This window comes from Corvus cornix, chromosome Z (genome assembly GCF_000738735.6).
Source record: "Corvus cornix cornix isolate S_Up_H32 chromosome Z, ASM73873v5, whole genome shotgun sequence".
Classification (NCBI taxonomy): Eukaryota; Metazoa; Chordata; class Aves; order Passeriformes; family Corvidae; genus Corvus; species Corvus cornix.
This window is the reverse complement of record NC_046357.1, coordinates 71,191,402-71,199,627: the sequence shown is the minus strand read 5'-3', so window position 1 is coordinate 71,199,627 and position 8,226 is coordinate 71,191,402. Positions and strand designations below refer to the sequence as shown.

Below are 8,226 nucleotides of genomic sequence, written 5' to 3'. Positions count from 1 at the left end.
GGGTCACGTCAGTGGCTTGTACTTTTCTGGTAAGACGTAATAAACAGCTACAGAAGAAAGAGAAGGCTAAAAGTCCCATTCGTCTCTGACTCCTGGCAAAGACTCTAAAAAGTCTCCCCCATCAGGGGAGGTGCAATTAAGGCGTGGATTGCGTCACAGATCTAAATTTTCTTAGACACACAAAAAAAGTATTTGTATTTCAATAATTATTTCAAAATCTTGGAAATTGTTCTTTAAAATGTTATTGATAGCAAAAAGTTAATGTTGTGAGGAAGCTTAAGTTTAACTTTTGATGTGTAAAGTCCTGTACAAAGATACCTCCATTAACTTAATGCACAATATTTAAAAAAACAAAGCTCCATGCACATAAGACATTTGAAATGTATTCATGGTCACATTACAGAAAATAAAAAATATTTTTCAGTACAGCCCAGGGTACAACAATATGAGCTTATATAGTATACACAAATGACATCTTTTACAGAAGTATCTCCAAGAGTGCCGTTTTAGTGTTTACTTACTAAATTTCATGCTATATAATAAAATTAAGCGCGAGTTCTATTGGGTAAACCCCACTGTATTACAAGTGGGTTTGGAGAATTAACAGTCATTGCTGGGTTTTTATTATCATTTTAGAGTCTTATCTCCACAAGTCTTGTATATTTAGTGTAAACATGAAACTAGCTAAGTTTATAAAATGTGTAAAATATGGTCATTATGTTTTATTATCATTAATTCCAAATATAGGTAAAAATAAATCTAAACAGGAAACACTAACTCTCTAGATCTGAGATCAAGTGATCTGACAGGCAACAATTAGTATTTTATCCCCTAAAAGGATATAAAGGTCAGTCTGACAGACTTCAATGCCAGGGAAAGCTATGGAGCAGGTCATTCAAGTGCTATCATATGGCACATAAGAGAACAACCAGGGGATCAGGATTTGTGAAAGGCACATCCTGCTTGATCAACCCAGTCCTATGACTAGAGGACCCATTTGGTGGATGAAGGAAAGGCTGTGGATGTTGTCTGCCTGGACTTTACTACCATTTTTTACACTGTTCAGTCCAGAATGGTAAAAAAATAAAACAACTTAAAAGTATATATATATACATACACATGTCTGGGTCCTGGTTGATGGCAAGTGAGTCAGCAGTGCTCTGGCAGCCAGGAGGGCCAGCCACGTCTGGGAGTGCATCAGGCCCAGCACTGCCAGTCAAGTGAGGGAAGGGATTGTGCTGTTCTGCTCTGCACTGGTGCAGCCTCACCTCAGGTGCTGGGGGCAGTCTTGGGTGCCACAATATAAGATGTACATCAATGTACTAGAGTATGCCCAGAGGAGGGAAATCAAGATGGTGCAAGGTCTTGGAGGCAGAGCTTACAAGGATGAGATCACTTGGTTTGTCCACTCTGGAGAAGAGAAGGCTGAGGGTGACCCCACCACAGACTACAAGTTCCTCAAAGAGGGAAGTGGAGACAGAGGTACTGGTATCCTCTCTCTGGGAGCACACAAGGAAAAGGAATAAAGCTGCATCAGAGGAAGTTTAGATTGGAAATTGGGAAATGGTTCTTCACTGAGACAGTGATAGGTTATTGGAATAAGTTTCCCACTAAAGTGGTCATGGCATCAAACCTGTAAGAGCTAGAGTGTCTGGAAGATGGCCTTAGTCATATAGTGCAGTTTTAGGTAGTCCTGTGAGGGAGTTGCACTCAGTGATTCTTATGGGTCCCTTCCAATGTAAGATGTTCTATGACTCGCTCTATATATAGATTAATATTGAAAATGTTTTATATAAATCAATAACAAAACTAAGTCTAGTCCCATCAGAAAACCCCACAACAGTGAAAGTGTTAGAGACACACAGTAAAAGTAACAACTGGAGCAAAAATAATTTATTTTGAAGCAAAATAAAATGACACAATGAGAGCAAAGAAAAAGGTATTTAGAGACACATATATGAAATAATGAATTAAAAAACAAACAAACAAACCAAAGTAGATGAGGTGAAACATTCTGTTGGATCAGTCATAACATGAGAAGAAAACAACATTCTCTGAAACTCAAAAGTGGTGACTAGAGAAACCGAGGAACCACCCTAGTGAGATTCAAAATAAACTAGGTACTGATATTGAATCATAGATTTATTTGATTGGAAAAGACCTTTAGGATCATTGGCTTAAACTATTAACTCTTCAGTAACAAATCCACCATTAAATTATGTCCCTAGATGCCACATCTACATGTCTTTTCAATAAATACAGGGATAAAAAAGATCCCTCAGTCAGAAAATTGCCAGAGCCTGGAACAGTTGATAGGAAGCATTACAGTTTACTGTACAAGTTTTCCATTTCTATTGATCCTGTCTAGATTTCCACTCTTGAACCACAACAGAAGAAAGCAGAGAGAACACAGCTGGACCTAGCAGGGCTGTCTAAAAAACCATGTTGCTGTTCTGTTGGATACAGATAGAATAAGGAAATCAATGATACTACTTTATCATTACTTTTCATATCATGAAAAGAGTTGCAATACCCACTGTATATTCTTGGTAAGTTCTTTACTCTTTCCTTCAAATAGCACAGTATGACACAGTATGATACAATGAGATGAAGTATCATCAGGTGGGGTCGAGGTACAACATATTGGTAAGTCCCTAAATGTCCCACTCCAACCTTTCAGGTCCATTCTGTGACCTTTATGCCTTGCTTTCCTTTGAATGTTTGCTATTTAATGAAAGCCCACAAAAGTGTCTCTGGTGACTACCTAAATTTCTGTCTCTTTATCTATGGCAGCAGAGAAGTCCATTGATTGATTTTATTGTTCTAAAGCTGTCCTTCAGCAAGAATGTATCTTTCTTCATCAATATTCTGTTTAGTAGTCCAAGCAATTCTGAAATTTTAGCCGAAAAGACTAATTCCCACCTCAGTCTTTCTAGATTTATCTTTGCTACTTGAACACCAAATATTACTTGATCATATAGTGCTCATCTTCAACCCCAAATAGCAGATACTTTTTCTGTAGGTAAGTGTTAGATCAGCTATAAAGCACAAGCAGACCAGCCTGAAGAGACCTTCTCTAATTTGAAGCAACTCTCTTGATCAGGACTTGTTAGATATCATAGTAAAAGAAAAGCAATTACATTAACTATACCATCCTCCTAGCCAGGGAAGAAGTGCTCTAAAATCTCTTTTCCTCTTTTACATATCAATCAAGCATAAAATTCATACTACAGAGCTGCTGTTCATTATATTTGTTTGTCAGAAACCATAATTTGGTTGGGTTACCTATGAAGATTAAGTGAGAAGACTTTATGTTTTGCTATGGAATTTTCAAAACTGACATAAGAAATCTGAAATATGGAAACTGTTTTCATTAGGAATTCTGCTACAAGTAGACTTACTGTAATATTATGGGGTAGGAATACTACCTCTTGTACTAATAGGAAGAGAACAGCCTCGGATTTTAAAATTGTAATTATGAAAAAAAGAGGATAAAAACCATGAGGAATTTCTAAAGCATTTATAACTTCCAGACTCAGTAGCTAGAAATACTAAAGGTATTTAAGATATTTGCTCTTTAAGGAAATATTCCAGGATAAACTCATTAATAAACTCATTTAAGGGTTTCCCCCACTTCACTCCTTTCTAACATTAGGTGAATCAATTCATTTGATCATTTCATGATCATTCATCTAAAACTTACTTGTACAGCTGCTGCAAATAATAAAAGCTGAATGGAAAGAAAGAACACATTGAGTACATTTATATGCAGTGGGCATATTCCAAAGAGTTATCCTAGATGCTGCACAATCCCAGTATGCTTCAGACATAACACTGCAAATTATGGAGATTACATCTAATTACCATCCTTATCTTCATGCTATCTCCAAGCACGCTGTGAAGGACAGAAATACACTAGGTTTTACACAATATTTCTTTCTTGTTCATATATATTAAAAAGAATGTAATTCAATTCCAATAACAGAAAATACTTCGGAGTATTGACTACTTCAATTTTTAAACTGAAAGGAATATTCATTTTGGTGCTTTCTTTGTTGACAATTTACATGACATCAAATAAAAAGTCCACACAATGACATCACATACACAAAACAAGTTCTGGGGAAAAAAGACCAAAAGCATTTCAGAAAACGTTAAAATGCATTTAGCATGTAACAGTAAAGTTCTTACTAGCAGGCACTTACTGAGAAATATTTTCCTCAGTGGTTAATGATCCAAGATGCAGCTGATGACCATTAACTGCTCCCAACTGGTCATTAACTGGCAAAAGAACAAGAATTCAACCACGATTAAGAATCGTTCATTTAGTTCTTTGGATACTAAGTCACATTTTCAACACCCAAACCTTAAATCACAAGGAATTTACATTTTTCAGTTTCTTCAATTAGTTTAAAGAAAGGAGAATCACTATCCATAAAGAATCATCATCATTCAGCTGTCAACATTTCCAGCTCACAAAAAGAAACTCCCAACCTGATACATACACTACACATACAGGGCACATATGCCTGCTCTTACTTACCCAGTCAGTAATGGGCCAGGAACTGGCTTTCCTCAAGGAAGATTAGAGAGGAGGCAAAAAAATGTTTAGGTTCAGGTCATTTAGTAAAAAAGAAAACAAACAAAAATTTAAAAAAACCAGACTGCATACAAATGATCTCCCACACTGAATTATAATATGTGCTCTCTCTAGGAGATATTCAGGATCAGGATCTCCTCCCTGACGAGGAGCACAGACTGCACATTGCTCAGAGAACTCTTTAGTGAGGTCCCTGGTAAAATGCTTTAGAAGGTGCTGGGGCCCATCACTGCTGGTCACTTTTTAAGCACCACCTTCTATTAGCACAGGATCAGGCAATTCCAAAATGCTGGAAGTCAGACAGGTGAGACAGAAGGTCAGCTTAGCTGAACACGGATCTTTGGATTTAAGGTGACAAAAAGGAAAGTGAAAGCAAGGTTGGGTGACATGGGAGGAATACAGAGATGCTGCTCACCACTATAGTGAAAAATCTGAGCATCCAAAGCTCAGTTGGAGTTGAAGCTGGCCAGGGCTGTGGCAACAATAAAAAAAGCTTTTAAAAAGATGTTAACAGCTAAAGGCAGTATAGAAATAATTATTAGAAATAACACTGGCCACACGTCACATCATGGGGATGGTCACCTTATGAATAGGGACATACACAAAGCAAGAGATGTTTGAAGTTTGCTCTGGACCAAGGGAATGACACAAAACTGTGTCAAGGCAGGGTTAAGCTGTGCAGGGCCAAGAGTTGGATTCAATGATCCTTGTGGGTCCCTTCCAATTCAGCACATTCTATGATTCTGTGATAATTCTATGAAAATCAGAGTTAAGGATTAAGCAAAGATGATGATTAAGCAAATGATAGATGAGCAAGTTTACATCTTGACTCAGTGAGATACAGCATTAATGACTTCCCACCCTCAAAGGCAGGGTGGGTATCATTCCACTAATGTGGAATACTGAGCTCACACTAAATCCACCAAGTACTATCAGAAGGTCATCCCTTCATCCTCCTCCTTACTAACACCCCTTGTCCACCACCTTTGTTTAGAACTGCAACAACCACTTATTTTTGCCAGCAAAATATTTTGGTCAGGAAATCAAGCTGAAAAGACGACCAGGTTAAAGCTACATCTGAGAGGCAGTTAAAATTTTGAAGACTGTGATGACTGCAGCCTGAAGTTACTGAAAAACTGAAGTCACGTCTTGTATGTCCTGTGTGGGCTGTTCTGCTCTGATCTGGAAACTTAAACAAAAAATAAATATGGAATGCCAAGACATTTTCACAGAAACACTTTTCCAACTTTGCTTTACATGATTGTTTTACAGCCATGTTTTAGATTCTTGTTTATTGTCTATTTTATTGTGAGTTACTGTATGTATTGTATTTTCTTCTAATAGTAAAGTTGCTTCCCCATTTATGGAATACGAAAAGAAGAAATGTCAGAAGCAAAGTTTGCAGCAGATAGTGCATGTTCAGCAGAATGTATGGAACCATTCAGTATTTGCTGCTCACGGAAATTGCAGGTACCAGGGCTGTCTGTCAGATGCTTTCCGTGTGCTAAGCTATGCAGTCTGTCTCGGTTTTGGAGATGTCCTGGAATGAGCATTTCCTCTGAAGGGAGAGGGTTTCAGTAACTCCCTCTTCTTCTGTCAGTGACATAAACGGATACCAGGGGATGAAAGTGGAAAAAAAAAAAAAAGAAAAAGAAAAAGGAAAAAAAGGGGGAAAAAAAGTAAAACTGTTTATTAACAAATTGCCTCTGCGTCCCCTGGGATCAGATCCCACTCAGCCCGGTCAGCTCAGGACGCAGTCGGCTGCGGGGACCAGCCTCCGGACTCCGGGAGACCAGAGGTCTGGCTCGTGGGTCCTTCCACAGGACCGCGGCAATGGAGGCAAGCGGTGGAGGGAGGAGGCAGACTCAGATCTGGGTGAAATCTGGGAAGTTTATTGTTCCCTCGAACACAAGGTTCCACCTCCCATGGGCGCCCAGCTCTGAGCAAGCTCAGAAGGCACTTGCAGGAGGTTTTATGGGAGGGTGGTAACAAGGGAGGGATCATAGGGACAACCAATCAGAGGAGGGAAGGGTGTGGTGAACAGGATGAAGGGCACATAAGGGAACCAATCATGGGAGAAGAAGGGAGGGACCTTTTTCCTTTGGCCAATCACACGACGCCCCAGCCAGAGCTTTCTAGAAGCCTGGGGGGGGTACCAGCACAATTGGCAAGGGCCAGGGAGGAGATAAAGGAGGGAAGTAGGGTAATTGACAGAGAACTGGGAGGGTACAAACTGGGTAAATACAAAAGTACAAAACCTGAGGGGAGACCCGGACTAAACCAAACAAAAACACACTCCCACAACAAAGCAAGATACCCACAAAGCACAGGAAAAAATGAAAATTGAACCTAACACCCCACCCCCACCTCGCCGCATGGCCAAGAGGCAAAGATGGCAGCTGTCCTTCTTTGTCTGTGGGAAGGGGGGAGAAAAAGAGTTCACGCAGCAGCTGGGAACCTGTTGGATTTCTGGTGTAGGTCTTCTCCTTGCAGCAGGTGAAGCTGGTGGAGTTTAATGTCCCTTCTTTTTCTGGCTTGGTCTTTCCAGGGCTTCCGACCGAGGCCATCCCCACAGGCTCTTTGGGCTGAGGGGAAAAAAAAAAGCAAACTGAGACAGTTCAAGGGAAAAAAACAAAAAACAACAACAACAACAAAACAAAACAAAACAAAAAAAAAAAAAAAAAAACCAAAAAAACCCCCAAAAAGCCGTCAAAAGGATTTGCTGGTGAAAAGCTTCCAGGCCATGGGAAGGGAAAAAAAAACCAAAACAACAAACCTCAGAACCTTCTTGACTCAGCTGGTGAAAATTAACCCAGCAAAGGCAATGAAGTAACAGTCCGTCCAACCGCCAATCACGCCAAAGAAAAAGAGTTTGAGCACAGCCCACGCCTGCGTTCCCAGGCACCGCCCCGCCCCCTGGTTCCTCTTAAAGCTACAACAGCCTTTCTGGGCATAAAGCAGATGATTAGGGAATTGAGTATCATCATAAAATCGCCCCGAGACACAGTCACATTGACATGGTGGTGAGCTTGGACTACAGTATCTTTTCTTTCAGCAGTAATTATCAATTTTGCCTTATTATCACATTCATGTCATGTTTTTTTGTTAAATCAGAACAAGAGCAGATCTGATTTCCAGCTGCTTGCTGCACACCATGACAATGCATTCATCAAATCTTTTGTTAGGACCATTAGCTAGAAGGTAGGACGTTAGCACAAAGATACTACTTGTTCAAATAAAACTAGTAAGATTTACCTGGAGACACATCTTCAAGCATCTGTAGAAGCTTGCAAACAGAAACTGAGGTAACCTTAGACTTTGGGCATTTCCTGAGACAGACAGCAACCACAATGTACATATTCTAAAATCTGGACTTCTGTCCTAAACACAACTTTCTTCCTCCAGGTCTGTGCCAGTTTGGCCAAATCTAGAAATACATCCTCTGAGAGAAGGCAGGTTATAACCATCCCTCCCCCACCAGGTTCGGGGAAAAAAAAATTTTCCTCAAAGGAAAGTGAAAGAGATAAAAACTATTTATTTAACAAACATGCAGGAAAAGGGATAATGATGCTAAATAATGAAACCTCTCGCTCTGCTGAGAAAAACCTCGGAAAATTTCAGAGTCC

At 39.7% G+C, this 8,226-nt stretch overlaps 1 long non-coding RNA gene across 1 annotated transcript; it reads right to left on the bottom strand.

The window, feature by feature from the left end:
- Positions 1-1,925: 1,925 nt before the first annotated feature.
- LOC109145504 lies at positions 1,926-8,023 on the bottom strand. Its single transcript, XR_005603766.1, has 3 exons — positions 7,856-8,023; positions 4,544-7,185; positions 1,926-4,281 (listed from the first exon to the last, which is right to left on the bottom strand). It is a non-coding gene; the product is annotated as an uncharacterized LOC109145504 (long non-coding RNA).
- Between the last annotated feature and the right edge of the window lie 203 nt (positions 8,024-8,226).